We start from the raw sequence: 21,760 nt of genomic DNA, 5'->3' as shown, positions 1-21,760 counted from the left end.
TTTTCATTTCTGAAAATGTCACAGGCAAGAAAAGTTTGCCTGAGTTTTATGGGATTGTGAGGTATTGTGTCACCTGAAGCCTGATGTGGAGTTGTGAGAACCACAACCCCTGAGCTTTCCACCTCCTCCCTTTGTCCCCATCACGTCTTCTCTGGGATTCAATAGGTTGAACCCTAAACTCGCAAACCAGAAAGTGGGGAAAGGAACTTAATGGTCATTGAGCATCTACATGAAAGCCCACTCACTCATCTTTCACAGTCAGCGGAGGTGTGCATTATATTCCCGTTTTATGAGTGAGGGGGCCCTCAGTGGTTAAATAACCTTCCTAAAGTTTTAGCACTAATAAGACAGAATTTGAAACTAGATCTAGGTCTTGGCAATTGCGATGACCACATACAAGAGAGGAAAGCGTAGGCCAAGCCTCCGTCCTCCTCTACCCACCTTCGTCTTTGTTGAAGGGCTGAGGAATTGTTTGGAGGTGGACGATTCCTCAGCTGTGTCCCCTGAAGCCTCCACGCCTAAGACCCCAGGACTCCCACCAGGTGTTGTCAGCTTCACATTGCATAGGAGCTGGGACCCAGGGCCTGGAGCTGCACCCTGGGCAGGACAGTGTGCAGGGAACAGTTAGGATTTTAGTCCTCAGAAGCCACCTGTCACTGTGAGTGTCCTGAGGCTGGAACTAGCCAGTATCACAGCAGTTCCTTAACTGAGTCTCTCTCCTAGGGACCACCAACCCCCCGAGGAGGAGGATGGTGGGAGAACCAGATGCCCAGACCCGAGGCTACACTTGACCCTCTGACAGGCTGGACCTGAGTGAGGAAAATCCATGACAGAATGACCCCCACTTCCCTTCACTTTCCCCGAGGGGCAGGGTGGTCCTGCTTTCTCCAAGCCAGTCTCTTGTGGGCTTCTCTGAAGCCAGTACTCACTGTTGTAGGAATCCCTACAATCATAGGGGACCGTGAGAGGTTGGAAATTTCAGGCTCCAAAGGCCCCTGGAATCATCCTGGCTGCATCCCATAGATTTTGGGTTGTCGTGTCTCCATTGTCATTTGTTTCTAGGTATTTTTTTATTTCCTCTTTGATTTCTTCAGTGATCACTTCGTTATTAAGTAGTGTATTGTTTAGCCTCCATGTGTTTGTATTTTTTACAGATCTTTTCCTGTAATTGATATCTAGTCTCATAGTGTCGTGGTCGGAAAAGATACTTGATACAATTTCAATTTTCTTAAATTTACCAAGGCTTGATTTGTGACCCAAGATATGATCTATCCTGGAGAATGTTCCATGAGCACTTGAGAAAAATGTGTATTCTGTTGTTTTTGGATGGAATGTCCTATAAATATCAATTAAGTCCATCTTGTTTAATGTATCATTTAAAGCTTGTATTTCCTTATTTATTTTAATTTTGGATGATCTGTCCATTGGTGAAAGTGGGGTGTTAAAGTCTCCTAGTATGAATGTGTTACTGTCGATTTCCTCTTTTATGGCTGTTAGTATTTGCCTTATGTATTGAGGTGCTCCTATGTTGGCTGCATAAATATTTACAATTGTTATATCTTCTTCTTGGCTCGATCCCTTGATCATTATGTAGTGTCCTTCTTTGTCTCTTCTAATAGTCTTTACTTTAAGTCTATTTTGTCTGATATGAGAATTGCTACCCCAGCTTTCTTTTGGTTTCCATTTGCATGAAATATCTTTTTCCATCCCCTTACTTTCAGTCTGTATGTGTCTCTAGGTCTGAAGTGGGTCTCTTGTAGACAGCAAATATATGGGTCTTGTTTTTGTATCCATTCAGCCAATCTGTGTCTTTTGGTGGGAGCATTTAGTCAATTTACATTTAAGGTAATTATCGATATGTATGTTCCTATTCCCATTTTCTTAATTGTTTTGGGTTCGTTATTGTAGGTCTTTTCCTTCTCTTGTGTTTCTTGCCTAGAGAAGTTCCTTTAGCAGTTGTTGTAAAGCTGGTTTGGTGGTGCTGAATTCTCTCCGCTTTTGCTTGTCTGTAAAGGTTTTAATTTCTCCATCAAATCTGAATGAGATCCTTGTTGGGTAGAGTAATCTTGGTTGCAGGTTTTTCTCCTTCACCACTTTAAATATGTCCTGCCAGTCCCTTCTGGCTTGCAGAGTTTCTGCTGAAAGATCAGCTCTTAACCTTATGGGGATTCCCTTGTGTGTTATTTGTTGTTTTTCCCTTGCTGCTTTTAATATGCTTTCTTTGTATTTAATTTTTGACAGTTTGATTAATATGTGTCTTGGAGTGTTTCTCCTTGGATTTATCCTGTATGGGACTTTCTGTGCTTTCTGGACTTGATTAACTATTTCCTTTCCCATATTAGGGAAGTTTTCAACTATAATCTCTTCAAATATTTTCTCAGTCCCTTTCTTTTTCTCTTCGTCTTCTGGAACCCCTATAATTCAAATGTTGGTGCGTTTAATGTTGTCCCAGAGGTCTCTGAGACTGTCCTCAGTTCTTTTCATTCTTTTTTCTTTATTCTGCTCTGCAGTAGTTATTGCCACTATTTTATCTTCCAGGTCACTTATCCATTCTTCTGCCTCAGTTATTCTGCTACTGATCCCAAATAGAGTATTTTTTATTTCATTTATTGTGTTGTTCATTGTTGTTTGTTTCATCTTTAGTTCTTCTAGGTCCTTGTTAAATGTTTCTTGCATTTTGTCTATTCTATTTCCAAGATTTTGGATCATCTTTACTATCATTATTCTGAATTCTTTTTCAGGTAGACTGCCTATTTCCTCTTCATTTGTTAGGTCTGGTGGGTTTTTATCTTGCTCCTTCATCTGCTGTGTGTTTTTCTGTCTTCTCATTTTGCTTATCTTACTGTGTTTGGGGTCTCCTTTTTGCAGGCTGCAGGTTCGTAGTTCCCGTTGTTTTTGGTGTCTGTCCTCAGTGGCTAAGGTTGGTTCAGTGGGTTGTGTAGGCTTCCTGGTGGAGGGGACTAGTGCCTGTGTTCTGGTGGATGAGGCTGGATCTTGTGTTTCTGGTGGGCAGGTCCACATCTGGTGGTGTGTTTTGGGGTGACTGTGGACTTATTATGATTTTAGGCAGCCTCTCTGCTACTGGGTGGGTTTGTGTTCCTGTCTTGCTAATTGTTTGGCATAGAATGTCCAGCACTGTAGCTTTCTGGTCGTTGAGTGAAGCTGGGTGCTGGTGTTGAGATAGAGATCTCTGGGAGATTTTCGCCTTTTGATATTATGTGGAGCTGGGAGGTCTCTTGTGGACCAGTGTCCTGAAGTTGGCTCTCCCACCTCAGAGGCACAGCACTGACTCCTGGCTGTAGCACCAAGAGCCTTTCATCCACACGGCTCAGAAGAAAAGGGAGAAAAAGTAGAAAGAAAGAATTGGTAGAAGTAGAAAGAAAGAAAGAAAGAAGGAAAGAAAGAAAGGAGGGAGGGAGGGAGAGAGGGAGGAAGGAAGGAGGGAAGGAAGGAAAAAAAGAAGGAAGATAAAGTAAAATAAAATAAGATAAAGTATAATAAAGTTATTAAAATAAAAAAATAATTATTAAGAGAAAAAAAGAAAAAAATTAAAAAAAAAACGGATGGATAGAACCCTAGGACCTATGGTGGAAGCAAAGCTATACAGGCAAAATCTCACACAGAAGCATACACATACACACTCACAAAAAGAGGAAAAGGGGAAAAAATCATAAATCTTGCTTTCAAAGTCCACCTCTTCAATTTGGGATGATTCGTTGTCTAAAGGAGTGAAGGAGGGAAAGAAAGAAAGAAAAAAGATAAAATAAAATAAAGATATTAAAATGAAAAATAATTATTAAGAAAAAAAATTAAAAACAAAACAAAAATGGACGGATAGAACCCTAGGACAACTGGTGGAAGCAAAGCTATACAGACAAAATCTCACACAGAAGCATACACATACACACTCACAAAAAGAGGAAAAGGGGGAAAACCCATAAATGTTCCTCTCAAAGTCCACCTCCTTAATTTGGGATGATTCGTTGTCTATTCATGTATTCCACAGATGCAGGGTATATCAAGTTGATTGTGGAGCTTTAATCCGCTGCTTCTGAGGCTTCTGGGAGACATTTCCCTTTCTCTTCTTTGTTCTCACAGCTCCCAGGGGCTCAGCTTTGGATTTGGCCCTGCCTCTGCGTGTAGGCCGCCGGAGGGCGTCTGTTCTTCGCTCAGACAGGATGGGGTTAAAGGAGCAGTTGATTGGGGGCTCTAGCTCACTCAGGCCGGGGCGGGGGGGAGGGGGGCGGTGCGGGGAGGGGCACGGAGTGCGGGGCGGGCCTGCGGCGGCAGAGGCCGGCGTGACGGCGTGACGTTGCACCAGCCTGAGGCGTGCCGTGCGTTCTTCCGGGGTAGTTGTTCCTGGGTCCCGGGACCCTGGCAATGGCGGACTGCACAGGCTCCCCGGAAGGGGGGTGTGGGTAGTGACCTGTACTCACACACAGGCTTCTTGGTGGCGGCAGCAGCAGCCTTAGCGTCTCATGCCCGTCTCTGGGGTCCGCGCTTTTAGCCGCGGCTTGCGCCCGTCTCTGGAGCTCCTTTAAGCAGCGCTCTTAATCCCCTCTCCTCGCGCACCAGGAAACAAAGAGGGAAGAAAAAGTCTCTTGCCTCTTCGGCAGGTCCAGACTTTTCCCCGGACTCCCTCCCGGCTAGCGGTGGCGCAGTAACCCCCTGCAGGCTGTGTTCACCCCGCCAACCCCAGTCCTCTCCCGGCGCTCTGACCGTAGCCCGAGCCTCAACTCCCAGCCCCGCCCGCCCCGGCGGGTGAGCAGAGAAGCCTCTTCGCCTGGTGAGTGCCGGTTGGCCCTGATCTTCTGTGTGGGAATCTCTCCGCTTTTCCCTCCGCACCCCTGTTGCTGTGCTCTTCTCCGCTGCTCCGAAGCCTTCCCCGCTCCGCCACCCGCAGTCTCCGCCCGCGAAGGGGCTTCCCAGTGTGTGGAAACGTTTCCTCCTTCACAGCTCCCTCCCACTGGTGCAGGTCCCGTCCCTATCCTTTTGTCTCTGTTTATTCTTTAGGCCTACCCAGGTACGTGGGGGGTTTCTTGCCTTTTGGGAGGTCTGAGGTCTTCTGCCAGCGTTCAGTAGGTGTTCTGTAGGAGTTGTTCCCCGTGTAGATGTATTTCTGGTGTATCTGTGGGGAGGAAGGTGATCTCCGCGTCTTACTCTTCCGCCATCTTCCCGGAAGCCTCCATACATACTTGTTATAAAAATTAAAGCATTGCAGTTAACCCCAGAATCTCCACTGAGTGTCCCCCTCCCTCATGTGTAATTTCCCTTCCAGAGGTTGCTATTAATAGGGAATTTGTCATTGTACGTACAGTCCTCTTACTGTGAATATTCAGGGTTTATACTGTACAAGTATTTTTACTAACGTAAATGGCATCATATTCTATACGTTGTTCTGCAACTTGCTGTTCCCACTCAGTAAGACATTTTGGAGCTCTTTTTCTGTTATTATGTATAGATTCACTTCATTATTTTCAACTGTATGGAATATAGACTTAACACAATTTATTATATCACTTTTTGTTATGTGATTATGTTATTTACAGCTTGTTATGACCCCAAATTGCTGCACTCCTTGTACATGTTTTCTTTTTCTTTTCTTTTCTTTTTTTTTTAAAGAATATGTTGGGGGTAGGAGTTTATTAATTAATTAGTTTATGTTTTCTGTGTTGAGTCTTCGTTTCTGTGCGAGGGCTATCTCTAGTTGTGGCAAGCGGGGGCCACTCTTCATCACGGTTCGTGGGCCTCTCACTATCACGGCCTCTCTTGTTGCGTAGCACAGGCTCCAGACGCGCAGGCTCAGTAGTTGTGGCTCATGGGCCTAGTTGCTCCACGGCATGTGGGATCCTCCCAGACCAGGGCTCGAACCCGTGTCCCCTGCATTGGCAGGCAGATTCTCAACCACTGCGCCACCAGGGAAGCCCTGTACATGCTTTCTTTTACAATAAGGGTAATGCTAAGACTGGGACCCAGTAATTGCTGGGTCACAGAGTATGTTCATTTCCAATATTAATATTTACTAACATAGGCTTTCTTGTTATGGTAGGAAAGATACCTTAGCCTCTCCTATTCTCAGTACCAGGGTAAAATAGTACATTAATTTCCTTTTATTAATGTTATACCCTAAATAGTTAATTTTGTTATTTCTCTCCTAGCGTGAATGTTTATTCTTTTAGAAATTTAATTTTCATCATAAAATTAATATATACTTATTATATGGAAAATTTGGAAAATACAAAAGAGTAGAAGGAAAACAGTAGTCCCCTTATTCCCATGAGCCGTGATATTGAGTACTTAATACTGAGATAATTTCCTACGGAATTTAAAAAGTTATAATTTAGTAACAACTAATTTTAACCATCAGCTTACATTATGCTGTTTTAACAAATAAATTAACAAAGTAATAAATTATGTCTTAAATATATCAGGAATTTAGATTATTTAAATTTCTGATTGAAGAATTTAGGAAGCAAAGAACTTATGAATTTTATATGGTAGTGACAAAAACAGTATTCCACGTTTTATTAAGTTATTGTCCCATTTTTGAATAGTGTTCTTTTTACAGAGACAAAATTATCATTACTTTTAAGACAGTTCCAAGACCTGTATGGAAATTATAATAGTAACAGGAATTATTTCAAAACTGCTTTTTAAAAGTTATTTATACTTGTATTTATCATATTTGAAATATATGTATCTTTGGAAGTTTTATGGGTTTTCATGTTTTTATGAGAATTAAAAATGTGTTTTCAACAGATAGTCTAAAACATGCAATTGGATCCCATGAGCTATGTGAAATTTAAGTGGTGTGATATAAAAATTAATAACCCATATATTATGAGCAAAATTTGTAGTGTAGTTCTCACCAAACATAAATTAAGATTTGTGTAATTTCAGTTTAACTAAAATAAACTTGTTTTTACTCATGCCACGTGGTGGCGCCACTCTAGCTTATAACGGAAGTAACCAGACATTCATTGTTAGTCTGTCGTGTTTTAATTTTTGCTTTATGAAAATAGCTAGAAGAGATATTGGTTTCTTTAATGCTAGTATTTTTAACAGTCACTAAACATTTTAAAATTGTTTTATGTCTTTTTATATTAGCATTCATTGAGTTGGTGTGAAAGCTCATGCTGAAAAATGTACGCCCAAATATATGTTTTTAGACAGATGTTAGCTGTAATTTGGTGCCATGAAGAAAGCCCAACGACTCCTTAATACACTTTATCATTAATTTAAAGAAGAGCAATTGCTCAATATTATAGATAATACTAAGCAAATAAAGAGCATCATCAAAGCAGAAGTATGTTGCAAAGTTGTAGATATATTGGTTCTGTAAACGAATTCCCCATTTTTTTCTTGTGGGAAAATCAGCTTTGAATTATATGCAAGATTGTAAGAAACATATTTCTTATAAAATGCAACTGAATCATGTCGGGGCTTATCTTAATGTTGATCTTACAAGCAAATACTGCCGCAAGACTCCAATGCCCTCTTTTGCGTTTTCAGTAATATTAGCACTAAATGAAGGGCAAGCGATGTCAGGTAATTTGAATAGGAAACAATTATGAGAAAATGGAATTATCACAAGTTGGATCCTATAAGCATGTAAAATAATGTATGATTTGTACCTTATTCTTCATTCACATGGCTATACTGTGTAGAGTTCATCTTTTGTATAAACCATTTAGCTACTGTTGCTTAGTAATAGGTATACTAGTCATTACATAATAAAGTTCCATTAAAAGTTGAAAACATTCCTTTTAATATTGTACTCTTGTGCATATTAAATTTATCAGCCCATCAAGAGAATGGATTAACAATTCAATGTGAAAGGAGAAATAACAATGATGAAAATCAGAAGAATCAAATTGGTAAGTAAAACCCAACTCCACATATATATATATATATATATATATTTATCTATTCAACTCAAAATTGATGATTTAGTTTTAGCAAAACACCATATATTATATTAAATTAAAATCGTTAAAGTTTTATTGGTTTTGACGTTTTGTGCATGTTTAACTTGCATTGTTTTATGGTTGGTATAAAAGCAATAATAAGCACGTGGCATTTAAACACCAATTTATGTTTCTACATGTTTAAGTAGCGTTATGTTAAAGTAACATAGTTAACACTGGGGTCTGTGAAAATTATTTGTCCTTTAGAAGAGTTGTATCTGACTCCATGGAGTTGTATCTGACTCCATGGAGCCAGGAACATGGCTGTGGTGTTGGAAACTTTGAGTTTCCTTTTGTAGATACTTTTTTCCCTCTGTTCTCTGGCTCTACCACTGTGACCAGGGTCCATGGCAGGGAATGAAGTGGAGCCCAGATCATAGAATGCAGGTGCAGGAGGCAGGTGTTGAGGGGATTGCTGTGTGACTGTTGTACAGAGGTGGGCAGCTGGGACTATGAGCTGGGGAACCATGATGTGCAAGAAGAGGAAAGCATCTTTGTTGAGCTGCGTTATGAATTTTCTACTCATTTCATCTCTTTCTCTCTCTCTCTCTCTGTCTCTCTCTCTCTCTCCCTCCCTCTCTCTCTCCCTCCCTCTCTCTCTCCCTCCCTCTCTCTCTCCCTCCCTCTCTCCCTCTCTCCCTCTCTCATTTGCAAAGATCCTGCCTGAATTGCTGAAAGGCAAGCACTGTCTGTGTAAATAGTTCATAATAAAGTTCTCTGTCTTTTAGAATTTACAGGGCTCTGGGATTGTGTTCACTCTCGTTTGGTGTTTGCCCCCATTTGGGAAGACCAGGTCGGTTGGATACAGAAAATGAGCCTTTTGTTCATCATATCCTATAGTGTTTCTTTAGTTTCACTGTTTCCAAAAGGACTCCCAGAAGATCCAGGCTGACATTTGAGCCTTTGAGAGGAAAGTTCTCTGTGTGCCCAGACTGCCATCTTCAGGAATCTCCCAAATCACAGCTCATCCACAGTCACGAGGTCACCAGTGAGCCCCCAGGGGCTTCTCTACATTTCTTTCTGCCCATATTGAGTGTCTTCTGATAGCTGAGATAAGGACAAGCACTTTATTGAGTGCTGGACTGTGCTGGTCAACTTGGTTAAGCAGATGACTATTGTTCTCAGAATCCTCTTCCATGTGAAACTCTGCATTAGAGATGGCCCAAAGATGAAATTGCATAAGATTTGGAAGGCGGAAGAGAAGCAGTAATAATTCCTCTTGTTACTGAGTCCAAGCTCATACTACTCCCCATGTGACAAGCCAATAAATCGAGAGATGTGTTCCCGTGGCAAGGAATAGAGAGTTTATTCAGACAGCCAGCAATTTGGAAAGGTGATGGACTAGTGTCCCAAAGAACCATCTTCCCCAAGTTAGAATTCAGGTTTCTCTTACACTTAAAGGGGTGGCGTTGGTGGTGTGGTTACTTGCTGCAAGCTTCTTGGTGCCAGAGTCCTTTGTTCTTGAGCTGTCCAGGGAGGTCCAGTCACAATGTTCCCATAAACCTCCAACAAGACAAACGTTATTCGGTGTTCTGCAACTTTTTATCTCTGTATAAATGGAAAAGTGTTATACCTTTAAAAGTCAGCACCTTGAGAATGGGTTATACTATATATTTCAGGCTATAGGCAATATTCTTGACTTGAAGCAAAAGTAATAGAATACAAAGGTTAAAGTAAAATAAGCAGATACAATATGGAGCCAGATTTGTTCTGCGCTATTACACTCTTAGACGGTCACTGTGATCAGGTACAATGATAGATACAGGGATTCCAGGCAGGTCCCACGTTGTCCTTTTTCTCCTCCATTCTATTCCAGCTAATCTTTCTGACTTTTGGTTCTGCCAACCAATAGTGACCCCAGGCCCATCATCAGATGCCTGACTGTATATCCACCGAAGAGGTACCAGCTTTCCAAACACCTCTCAATGAGTCCCTCTTCACAATCCCATTTTGATGGCTGAAAATGCTTAGGTTCTTAGATTTTCCTTCAAGCCCCAACTTGTCCCTCTGTGCCACTGCTTCAGGCAGGCAGGTTAATGACCCCTTTTCTGATCCCCTGACTCCCTTTTCCAGAGCTTCACTTCTCCAGCTCCTCCTGTATTTGTAAGGTCTAATTCCTATAATGAATCCTTATTCCTTTATTCTATATCATTCACAGGGGTTCTGCTAACCTGGCTGACTCTAAGTGGTACAATTATTGGTCTGAAACTGATTCAGTGGAACAGAACGTTCAAGATAGGGAGTTGGTATTGATTCTCTGATTTTGCTAGGTGTAATGACCCCATTGCCACTGGTAAATGGGACACTAGTAGTCCCTAACATTAGGTGCCTATAGAAGAAAGTGCTGGGTTACCAGGTAGCTGTTGTCACTGAATAATTTAGTGGAAATAAAGAGTATAAGGACTGTGGGTTGCTTCTAAGTACCATAAAGAAATTAGGGAAAGAAAATAATGAACTTGGGGTAATACATTTTCAACCCAAGGTCCAGGCAAAGAACTAGAAATTTTCTGTGACTGCCCTGAAAGAGATGTTTATTTCTCATAGCTGCAGGGTCTGATATTTCTGAAAACCCAACCAAAGACTAATCCCATGAGTAGGGGGATTACAATAACAAGTTAACTCAAACTCTCTTATTGTTAAAATTAGGGCATTGATTGACATAAAGTTAGGACCCTGAAAATTGAGATGGCAACATGTGGGCAGATTCTGATAAAACTGAGGCCCTAGGAGGCCCTCAGTCTCCTTTGCTTGTGGAAGCAGACTTTCTTCCCCTGTGTGAGGAGGTTAGTCTCCCTTTGCTTGGAGTACCTGTGATGACCCACCTATCCTGTGGGGAAATGCTGAGACTTCTCAAGACCCACCTCCAGCACTTTCATTGCTTCTATATCTGTAGCCAGACTTAAGATCTCATGGGCACAGGTACAAAATAATGAGATATTATACATGTCAAAAGAATTACAAGGTTTTTCTAATTTATATTTACATGGCCAGAAGTTTATACTGTAAATTTTTTCTCTTTCCTTCCCTCCAAAGACTTGCAACTCTTTGCCAAGATTATAGTACACTGGGGAAGGGAAATAACCAGACTTTTGGGAGATTTCTGGACACTGGCTGTGAAATGATACTAAATCTTGGAAACAAAATAAGCCACTCTTGTCTGTTTATCAGAGTAGGGGTTTATTGAGGCTGAATGGTTACTGGTATTTTGGTTCAGATCCATCTCACAGTATATGCAGTTGGGCTCTGAACTCACCCTATGGTTATTTCCCAAGTTCTAGAATGCTTGATTGAAAGAGACACACTCAACAAATGGTAGAATCACTATACTGGTTATCTGATGAGTGAGGACAACTGGAAGATACTAGAACTGCCTCTCAATTCCAAAATAGTAAATCCAAAATAATCCTACATTCCTGGAGAAACTGTAGAGATTAATACCTCCATAAAGGACTTAAAAGACGCAGGGTTGATGATTTCCAACACATCTCCATTCAACACGTCTAATTGGCCTGAGCAGAAGACAGATGGCTCTTGAAGAATGACAAAGGGTTATTGTAAACTTAACCAGATGGTGAATACAAATGCAGCTGCTGTTCCAAATGTAGTTTCTTTGCTGGAGTAAATCCACAAATCCCTTGACATTTGATTTGGAATTTCCATATTGATATGGAAAATCATTTTTTTCTCTATATATACCTGTTAGCAGAGACTGCCTGAAGCAATTTTATTTAATTTATTATTATTAGTTTTTAAATTTGGAAGGGCCAGAAATATATTTTCAATGTTTCACCTCAGGGGTATATCAACTCTCCAACCCAGTCCAACTCTATTCCACAAAGAAATGATTGCTTCCCCATTCCACAAGACACCACATGGGTCCACTACCTCGATGGACCAGGGGAGCATGAGGTAACAAGTACCTTAGACACCTGGGTAAGACACATATATGCCAGAGGGTGGGAAATAAGTCCCAGGAAAATTTAGGGATTTACTTCTACAATGAACTTTCTTGGGTTTCCATGGTCTGGGACAAGTTATGATATTTCTTCTAAGGTTAAAGTCAAGTTGCTATATCTGGTCCTCCTACCATTAAGAAAGAGTCACAATACTTAGTCTGCCTCACTGGATTTTGGAGGTAACATATACCTTATTGGGTGTGTTGTTATAGCATAGACCTATTTTTTGGGCAATCTGAAAGGCTTCCAATTTTGATAGGACCCAGAAAAAGTGAGGGATCTGCAACAGGTCCAGGCTGCTATTCAGGCTTATTGCCACTCTGGTGGTATGACCCAGACAATTCATTGGTTCTTAATGTGTCTCCTGAGCCTTGGGCAGACCTCTTAGATGAATTACAGAACAGACTTTTAGGATCTGGGAGCAAAGCCATACCATACTCTGCAGATGAATATGCTCCTTTTGAGAAACAGCTCTTGGATTTTTACTCGGTCTTAGTAGACCCTAAATATTTGATCATGGACAACCAAGTTACCATGCGATCTGAAATGTCTAATATGAAGTGGGTGTTGCTTGACCCACAAAACCATAAAGTTGGGCATGCATGGGAGTGGTATATATAAGATCAGGCTTGAGCATTTCTTGAAGGTACATGTAAATGGCATGAGCAAGGGGCTCAGATTCCCATGGATCTTAAGTGTCTCACCTTTTTCAGCTTGCATCTATGGCCACATCAAGGTCAGAGGCATACTAGTCATGAGCATATAAGTATTAGTTGAAATCCTGGGGTGGGCAGAGAAGTAGACCAGGGTTGGAGCCAGAAAAACAGCAGCATTTAAAGCAGGAAGGAGAAGAGAGTTGACTGTATAGAAATCGTCATGGTGTCACTGACCACATTGTGTTCTTATATTTTATTTATGAGCCTAGCTTCCCAAGTAGACTGTGAACTCCTTGAAGGAAATAATTACAACTCATCTTTTATGTGTTTCTATTCCTAGCAACTGTCCCAATGCTTTGCACATAGGATACTCAATATACGTATATTCAAATGAATGACTGAATAATTAATTAATGGAAGGACTCTATGGCTTGACCTTTCTGCTTGGTGCTTCCATCATTTAGTGTGACATTTCACAGTAGTAGTTCTTTGTATCTTTTTATTTTTATTACTATTTTTTTATTATACAAGGAACACATATTTATGGAAGAAAATTTAGAAAAAAGGAAAGCTAAAATAGAAATTGCCCCTGCTATCAATAGAAATGCAATGTGAGCCACACAAATAATTTAAAATGTTTTACTAGCCACGTTAAAAGAGAGTATAGGGCTTCCCTGGTGGCGCAGTGGTTGAGAGTCCGCCTGCTGATGCAGGGGACGCGGGTTCGTGCCCCGGTCTGGGAAGATCCCACATGCCGCGGAGCGGCTGGGCCTGTGAGCCATGGCCACTGAGCCTGCACATCCAGAGCCTGTGCTCCGCAACGGGAGAGGCCACAACTGTGAGAGGCCTGCGTACCGAAAAAAAAAAAAAAAAAAAAAAAGAGAGTATAAATAAATAAATAAAATTAATTTAATTTAACTTTTTTAAAAAGTTTATTTTTTTGTTTTTATACAGCAGGTTCTTATTAGTTATCTATTTTATACATATTATTGTATACATGTCAATCCCAATCTCCCAGTTCATCACACCATCACCCCTCCCCCCCGCCACTTTCCCCCCTTGGTGTCCATACGCTTGTTCTCTACAACTGTGTCTCTATTTCTGCATTGCAAACTGGTTCATCTGTACCATTTTTCTAGATTCCACATATATGTGTTAATATACGATATTTGTTTTTCTCTTTCTGGCTTACTTTACTCTGTATGACAGTGTCTAGGTCCATCCACATCTCTACAAATGACCCAATTTCATTCCTTTTTATGGCTGAGTAATATTCCATTGTATATATGTACCACATCTTCTTTATCCATTCATCTGTCGATGGACATTTAGGTTGCTTCCGTGACCTGGCTGTTGTAAATAGTGCTGCAATGAACATTGGGGTGCATTTGTCTTTTTGAATTATGGTTTTCTCTGGGTATGTGGCCAGTAGTGGGATTGCTGGGTCATATGGTAATTCTATTTTTAGTTTTTTAAGGAACCTCCATACTGTTCTCCATAGTGGCTGTATCAATTTACATTCACACCAACAGTGCAAGAGGGTTTCCTTTTCTCCACATACTCTCCAGCATTTATTGTTGTATGTAGATTTTCTGATGATGTCCGTAAAATTACTTTTAATAATATATTTTATTTAATCCAATAAACCCCAAATGTCATTTCAACAGGAGGTCAATGTAAAAAATATTACTGATTTTTTTCATACTAAATCTTTGAAGCCTGGTATATATTTCACCCTTACAGCACATCTCAGTTTGAACTAGAAGTGTTTAGTAGCCACATGTGGGTAGTGGATAAGTATTGGACAGCCCAGTTCAAGACTTTTTAATCTATATATAGTGATGCAGCTTTACATAAAATTATAATTCTCCCTCCACAAAAATTAGGTCAAATGAAACCTGCAGTTTTATAGGTTTTTAAAATAAACTTTAAATTTTAGAATAGTTTGGATTTACAGAAAAGTTGTGTAGATACTACACAGTTTCCATATACCCCACACCTAGTTTCCCTTCTTATTAACATCTTCCAATGGTAACCATGCCACAATTAATAAACCAATACTGACATTCTTGTTATAAAGTCTATACTTTATTAGATTTATTTAGATTTTACCTAATGTCCTTTTTCTGTAAGGCTTGCTTGGAGCCTTACAATAAACACTGTACTTTCCTTCACCACAACCTGGTGTCAGTAGATTGGCTTTACTGTGCGTTGGGTGAGTGGAACAAAGTTTGGTGTGGTAACACTATAAATAAGAGGCACAAGGTCACTGATCTCACACAGCTTAGATCTGGTACGGTAGGTAGAGGGTCACATAAGAGGATATCCCCCAGAAAAGGCCTCCCAGAAGAATTGATATCTAAGTTAGGACCTGCTGGATGATTATGATAAATGGTGTGTGTATGTGTGTGTGTATAAGGGGGAAAAGGGGGATGGTGGGGTGCTGCTTAGAGAGGGAAGGTACCAGACTGAGGAAACAAAGGAGTGATCTGGGGGCCCCTGGACTTAACTGTGTTGTTGATCTGCCCAAGCATAGGCTCTGCCAACACCCTGGATGCCTGCTCCTTTCCAACAGGGGTCTTCCTGGAGGAGGCCCTTGGGGTATGACCTGGCTCTTTCCTCACAGGCTGACTTAGGGCCACTCTGTTTTTAACATGGGCCTCATTCCACCATCCTCCATTTAACTTCAGCACCCTGGCTCTGAGCCTGCATCCACTCTGACTTAATTCTTTACCTACATAAACTTTCCTTCTTTCAGGCCATGAAAGCTTTCAGAAGGATAACTATAGAGAACATAAGTACACCCACTGCCTTGGGGTACTATTATTGGTATCATAAATAGTGCACCTGTTTCATTTAGTAAGTCTCTTGATTGAAAACCATTTTCTTGTTGGCTGAATTATTTCCTTATCATCTCATTTGTGTTTTATTTCATCAACAAGAATGTAAGCTCAGTATGGCCAGGAACCCTTTTTCTGTATGCTCATTTCTTCACTTTTTAAAAAAAGGGATAGATAACCATTAAGAGTGTTTAGAAAATGTTTCTTGAGTATGGGGATTTTTCACTGCTTTGCAAATAGAAGTGAGAATGAGGAAAACCAGGCAGTATTAGACTATTTCACACCGTCTTTCTCCCCGCTTCATACTTAACTAATAAGCTCCCTTCTCATTTCACTAAGAAAATAGAAGCAATCAGAGTACAACTTCTTCATCTTCTCACTCCAAATCTGCAACCCTACTGCCTCTGAAGCTGTGCTCTATGCCTTTCTATTTAATGGATGAACCCTCCCGGCTTACGTTAAGGCCAACTCCTCCATTCATGTACTGGACCCCATCACCTCTGCCAACTCAAGGACTTTAAAATGTTAGGTTCTATCATCTGCATTACCAATTTCTGTCTCTTGCTGGATCTTTTCAGTCAGTATGTATAAATATTCTATACTATCTTCCATGTTGTCTCATACCCCTGGTAAAATATATATCTCTTGCTTGACAGTTTCTAATTCAGCGTCACAGGGAGGTAAGGAAGTGCAGGTTTTCTTGTTTTTTCCCACTGATTTCTCTGCTATGTGCCCCTTCTCCCTCTCCCAGGGTTTCTTAAAAATATTTATAGTATGTTTAAAGTTCTAATTTCAAAGGAATGCATATTTATTACATATAATAGGAAAATGGAAGAAATATGAAGAAGAAAATAAAGATCACCTTTTAAAAAGCAGAGAGAAGCTTTGTTAACAGCTTAGTGTTTTAGCTTCATATATGTACATTTACAAAGTTGTAACAATGTGGTATATTCAGTTTATTTATTATATGTTTTCTCTTAACAGCAAGAGTATTTCCAGATCATTAGTATGGTTTTAATGGCTACATTTGTATAGAAATTGCCATGATTTATTTAGCCATTCTACTACTGGTAGATATTTATATTTCCCCCAGTTTTTTACATAATAAAAAGTGTTACAACAAAATACTGTACTTCTATGTAATTATTTATGCACATTTATGATTATTTCCTATGAATTAAATTAGTAGAAATAGAATTAATGGGACAAGCACATAAACTCTCTCTCTCTTTCTCTTACTCTCTCTCCTTACCTCCCTATGGTAGCAAAGCTCAGAATCCGAAGTACATGTTTTTTCCACCACTGGACCTTGTTTGTGTCTTCAATCAGAAGCTTTCCGGTACTCCAAAACATTCCTTAGCTCTTTACTTAGGCTTTGCCATTATAACTTTTCTTAAAAATACTATTATCTCTAAATTACAAAAACTGTTCATGCTGGCTGTCACCATCATATAATATGGAGATGGGTAAAGGAAAAAGTCAATCTCTTGTGCTTGTCGTGTCCTGGTCCTTTGGTTCCGTGGTGGGATTGGGGGAAACTTTTGTTCCCGGTGTTATTTGAAGTCAAAATTCTCTCTCTGCACATGCCTTAGCTGCATGACTTGCCTTTTGTTTTGTTGTCTCTGAAAACAACCCAGTATCTGATCAGAAAAAGGATAGGGTGAGTTTGAGCTGGTTTTATGAGTATGGTAAGAGTTACTTGTTGAAGGCATGATAAATATGAAAGACTTTTGAAAAGCATCCTTGATGTAACTATTGAAAATGAAGAAAGACATTCTGCCCCCGCTTGTGGATTTTCAAGTGCTTTTGAAATTGAGAAAACACTGAATAAATCTGAAAGTAAGTTGAATGCCGTGCTGTCAGACAGAGATATTGATATTGTTTTCATTTAGAGATATTGCATTGTGATTTAAAGTAAATTTGTTAGAATCATCTCATTTTTTAAAAAATTCATTTTAACAATGAAGAATGCCTTTGGCTATGCTCCCAGTTCAGGAGAATCTGCACAGTCCTTTTATATTGATTGAATAAATTAGACCTAAATCAGCAGTGCTACATTTTGCTGTTTACTAATCACAAGGTTGGTGAGTCAGAGCAGGCTGCATGGTAAACACAGTTCACAAGTACAATAATTGGGGTTCTCTAACAAACAACCAACAAGTGAAGTTTCTGTAACAAACATTCCTAATTAACAGTGCTTGGAACCATTAGGATAATATTTTCAATATTATAAGAAAGCTCCTTGCTCTTTTTAGTTAACAGAAGTAAGCAGAAAGCTTTATGTAATTATAAGATACGAAACATGAATTTAGCTTATTTTTATAGTCACTGGTATGTAACTGTGCATTCGCTGCTTCCCTTTTCTATCTATATGCAGCTAATAACAAACATTAATCGAACACTTATTATGTGTCAGGCACTGGCATCTCTATGAGGTACCTATTATTTACTATCCCAGTTTTTCAAAAAGAGGGAAGAGTGGAGAAATGAAGTATTTATTTAAGGTCACAGAGCTAAAATCTGAAGGATCTGCATGTAGGCCATCTATACCTGGAGGCTGTGCTTTAATTTGTTTCACCAAACAAAGGCTTTTTGTTAACCCAGTGTCTTTCAGTCTCAAAAGTCCTTGTGTCAATAACTTCCTAAAACTTCTGTCAAAAAAATAATGGTATTTAGTTTTAACTTAACTTTTCATCAGGGCTGAATCATGGATGTTTGGGGCTCCTAAAAATTCATTTCCACAAAGAGCTGCTGGGGGAAAGTATATATCTGTTCACTTCACTGAGCCATTATTTCAGAACTTCAAGAATATGTGCAGGCTGGGTCTTTTTAACACTTCACAAAAACATAACTCAGTGTGATGAGATCAACAAGCAACTTACATTTTAGTAGGCGGCAATAGGGAATAACAAAAGACTCCATTTTTCTGCTAAGCCATTCTGTACTTTTGCTAGCCTTCACCTGCTGATTAATGACCTCCTGCTGACACAGCCGATTCAATGAGAGACCCGACACAGATGGACACAGATGTATACAAACAATGTAGGGAATGGGGGCATCCATTCTCCTTTTGAAGTGATGCAGTTTGGGGGTTAGATTTATGATGTGTTTTTATTGGCAACGGTGGCTCCTATGAGGTTTCTGAGAAGGTGGAGAACGAATGTTTGCTAGTCCTTGAATGTCAATTGTTCAGAAATTGCGAAACATATGCTGGTCAATGAGTTTGCTGTCAAAACAGAAAAGATTGATAGAGAGGAGGACATTTCTTTAGCGAACAGCAGGCAATCCTATGCCTTTGAGTGCCCTTAAGGGAGACCAATTTGCAAGGCTGGTGTTTACTCTTTCATTTGGTTTAGTTGTGGCATTTACATAGTAATGTTTTCAGTTTAATATGGAAATGTTATTTTAAATCCTATACATGCTGCATATAAAAGTGTCCGAATGAATTATCTTATGTGTTTACTATTTCTCCATGTTTGTTTATGTGTCTATTTGAAAATACTCTTTGCCAATCCCTGCTTTCATTCTGATATAGTGTCAGCAGGGTCCCCTAACAGGGAATATGTGTCCCTCTGGTGCCTCTAGTAACAAATTCCCATATTTCAGGGTTGCACCAAATTTCATACTAACCCAAGCTATTTCTTTTAATAAGTATCCAGGTTGGCGGTTTTCAGTTGTGGTGTTTTGGTTTCCCAGTCTTCGAAACAGCACATAACCCTTGGCTGGCCTGAGGGGGTATGTAATATATGTGACAGTCATTTGTCATTTCTGTAGGAGCAGAAAAGACATTGAATGTGGCTGATCTGTTGACTAGAGATGTAGCAGGCAAACATTTTGTAATTGGCTCAGATGTACAAACCACAACAGCTTTATTTTCTATAACGACTTACTTTCTAACTCCAGTAACCATTTTTCCTGGTATCAGAAAACTTACTTTAAGCAAATATAGGGTTTTCTTAGTTAGATCATAATTTTTAAAGTCAATTAAGGATTTTCTCCGCCAGTTTAGGTTTCCCCCTCTCCATCCTTGGGATGATGTCTAAGTTCTAGAGGGCTTAGTGGTGTCCTGGTGTTGGTTGGGGGCACCAGGCCCATGCTGGTACCTGCTGGGATGCAGTGCTTTGGGTCTGGCCTGCAGCATTATTGTTTCTGTGTGTCCAGATGTCCGAGTCCCTCTAGGTTTCTGGTTGTTGATATACATATTCTGTGTCCTTTTTTCATGAAATTGAAACCCTTCCAGATTCACTAAGGCTCTCTCAGTTAATTTCCGTGCTTTTGTGTGCAGATGAAAATTCATCTGTGCTAACATCAATTTGGCAGAATGGGGTTGTCTTGGGCTCTCTGGGCCCACTGTCACTACAGCACAGCTATCTCTGCTCTGGTGGATACTTAAAAGGATATTGTCACTCAGGCTTTCCGACAGGAATTAGGTAAGTCTCCTATTCTCAGCTTCCTACAAACCTCTTTGGGGTCCATACTGACCCTCCCACCCCTCTGGTGGGAGGGGGTATGAAGGTAGGGCACGGAGATCCTCATCAATGTCTTAACTGTCTTGCTTTTATCTCCATCACCCCTAGGAATTCCCACAGACCTAGAAATTTGTATTAAATCTAGGGTTTGTACCAACCTATATTCTCAGAGATCTTTTTTAAGACATAGATTTTTTTTTTTAAACTCAAGGGTTATAACCCAAACTCAAACCCCTTTTCTTTCATTCTATTGTTTCTAGAGAAAGTTTCCAAATTTTATTTTGAAGCTTGAAAGCAGAGAATTATTCTTTTTTCTTTTGTGTTCATTGTTTCCTACCTCCTTCAATACAAGTCAGGACTTCCTGCCTAACGTGAGAAGGATCACAGGGTGAATAAAATACCCATCACAGGGTAAAATAAAATACACATTTGCTCATATAAAAATGTTACTTTGTCACAGAGACAATTGGGATTTGGAATTAAGATACCAGTTTACTAACACCTTTCTACGAGATCAGAGAAGATGTAAGTGATTACCTTCCGAGATACTGTATGAGGCACTGGTTAAAGGCATGAACCATGGAGTCAGATGGTATGGATTCAAATCCTGGGAATGTGTAACCTAGGACAAATTATTTAACCTCCTCGTGCCTCAGTTTCTATAACTGGGCTAATAACTGGAGTTGTTATGAGAATTAAATAAGTTAGTATGTGTACAACACTCAGAACAGAAACTGTTAAACAGTAAGCACTTAACAAATGCTAGTTGTTATTGTTAGGTGTTGCCAGCCCATGTGTTGAAAACATCTAAAAGTGGTTATTATCTCACATATACATGTGTCCCAAACAATACACGTAGCATCAAAATTTAGACATTTTGTCCCCCTTCCAGTTATTTTGCCCATGTTAACTACTTTTAACTTTGTTTTTCACTCTCTTGATATAATTAATTAGTTGCTTAGGCATCACACAGATAAAACTTACTTTATCCATATGGAATTGCTCAATACAAAATGTAGCTACCAGAATTGGTCAGATTATGAGGTTAAGGGCATAGTCCTCCAGACTGCCAAGTCTACCCAAAACTTCTGACCCCATTTGAAAGGAGTTAGGAACCAACTACAGAGTTAAAGAGAAGAGTCTACACAACACTATCCTTACTTCTGACAACTTCAAGTTTAGGGGTTTCCGCAAACCACACTTAGGTTCCATAATATGGTAGAAAAACTCAAAGAACGCTTTGAAACCTATTATACTCATGGTTATTTTTATTACAGGAAAAGAATACATTAAAATCAGCCAAAGTAAGAGATGCATAGGACAGTCTGGGAGGATTCCAAACTTGAAGCTCCCATTGTGCTCAGGGATGGGTTAACTTCTCAGCGTCAGTGTGTGACAATACTCACAGAGTACTGTCAGCCCAGGAAGCCCACCTGAACTTTGGTGTCCAGAGTTTTTATTGGGGCTTCATTATGTAGACATGATTGATTAATTGCCTACGTGGTTGAACTGGGTCTCAGGGTTGATCCATATCATGTAACTCAAAGCCCCCACCATAATTGATATGGTCTGTCTTTCTGGCATGGCCAAATCCCCCATCCTAAGACTACTGGGTGAGGCCAGCCTCAAGCTGAGTCATCTTGTTAACAGGAACCATCAGGTGTGATCCAAGGGGCCAACCATTTATAACAAAGACATTTATTTGTTATAATCATTTCCTATGATTCTGGAAGTTCCAAGGATTTAGAGATTCCCTCCCAGGAGCTGGGACAAAGGCCTGTCTTTGGGCAAGGCTAATTTCCTTACTACACATTAGTAGAAGTGTAAGCAAATTTCATTGTCTGTAATCCAAAATTTCTCCTTGTCTCTCAG

At 40.0% G+C, this 21,760-nt stretch overlaps 1 protein-coding gene and 1 long non-coding RNA gene across 1 annotated transcript; one reads left to right on the top strand and one right to left on the bottom strand.

The window, feature by feature from the left end:
* The window catches only part of SALL2 (spalt like transcription factor 2), a 915,550-nt gene that overhangs the window by 104,661 nt on the left and 789,129 nt on the right, over nucleotides 1-21,760 (top strand).
* On the bottom strand, nucleotides 2,437-4,013 carry LOC125963610 (uncharacterized). Its single transcript, XR_007475768.1, has 2 exons — nucleotides 3,962-4,013; nucleotides 2,437-3,694 (listed from the first exon to the last, which is right to left on the bottom strand). It is a non-coding gene; the product is annotated as an uncharacterized LOC125963610 (long non-coding RNA).

This window comes from Orcinus orca, chromosome 2 (genome assembly GCF_937001465.1).
Source record: "Orcinus orca chromosome 2, mOrcOrc1.1, whole genome shotgun sequence".
NCBI classification, from domain to species: Eukaryota; Metazoa; Chordata; class Mammalia; order Artiodactyla; family Delphinidae; genus Orcinus; species Orcinus orca.
This window is presented reverse-complemented; position numbering and strand designations above follow the sequence as displayed.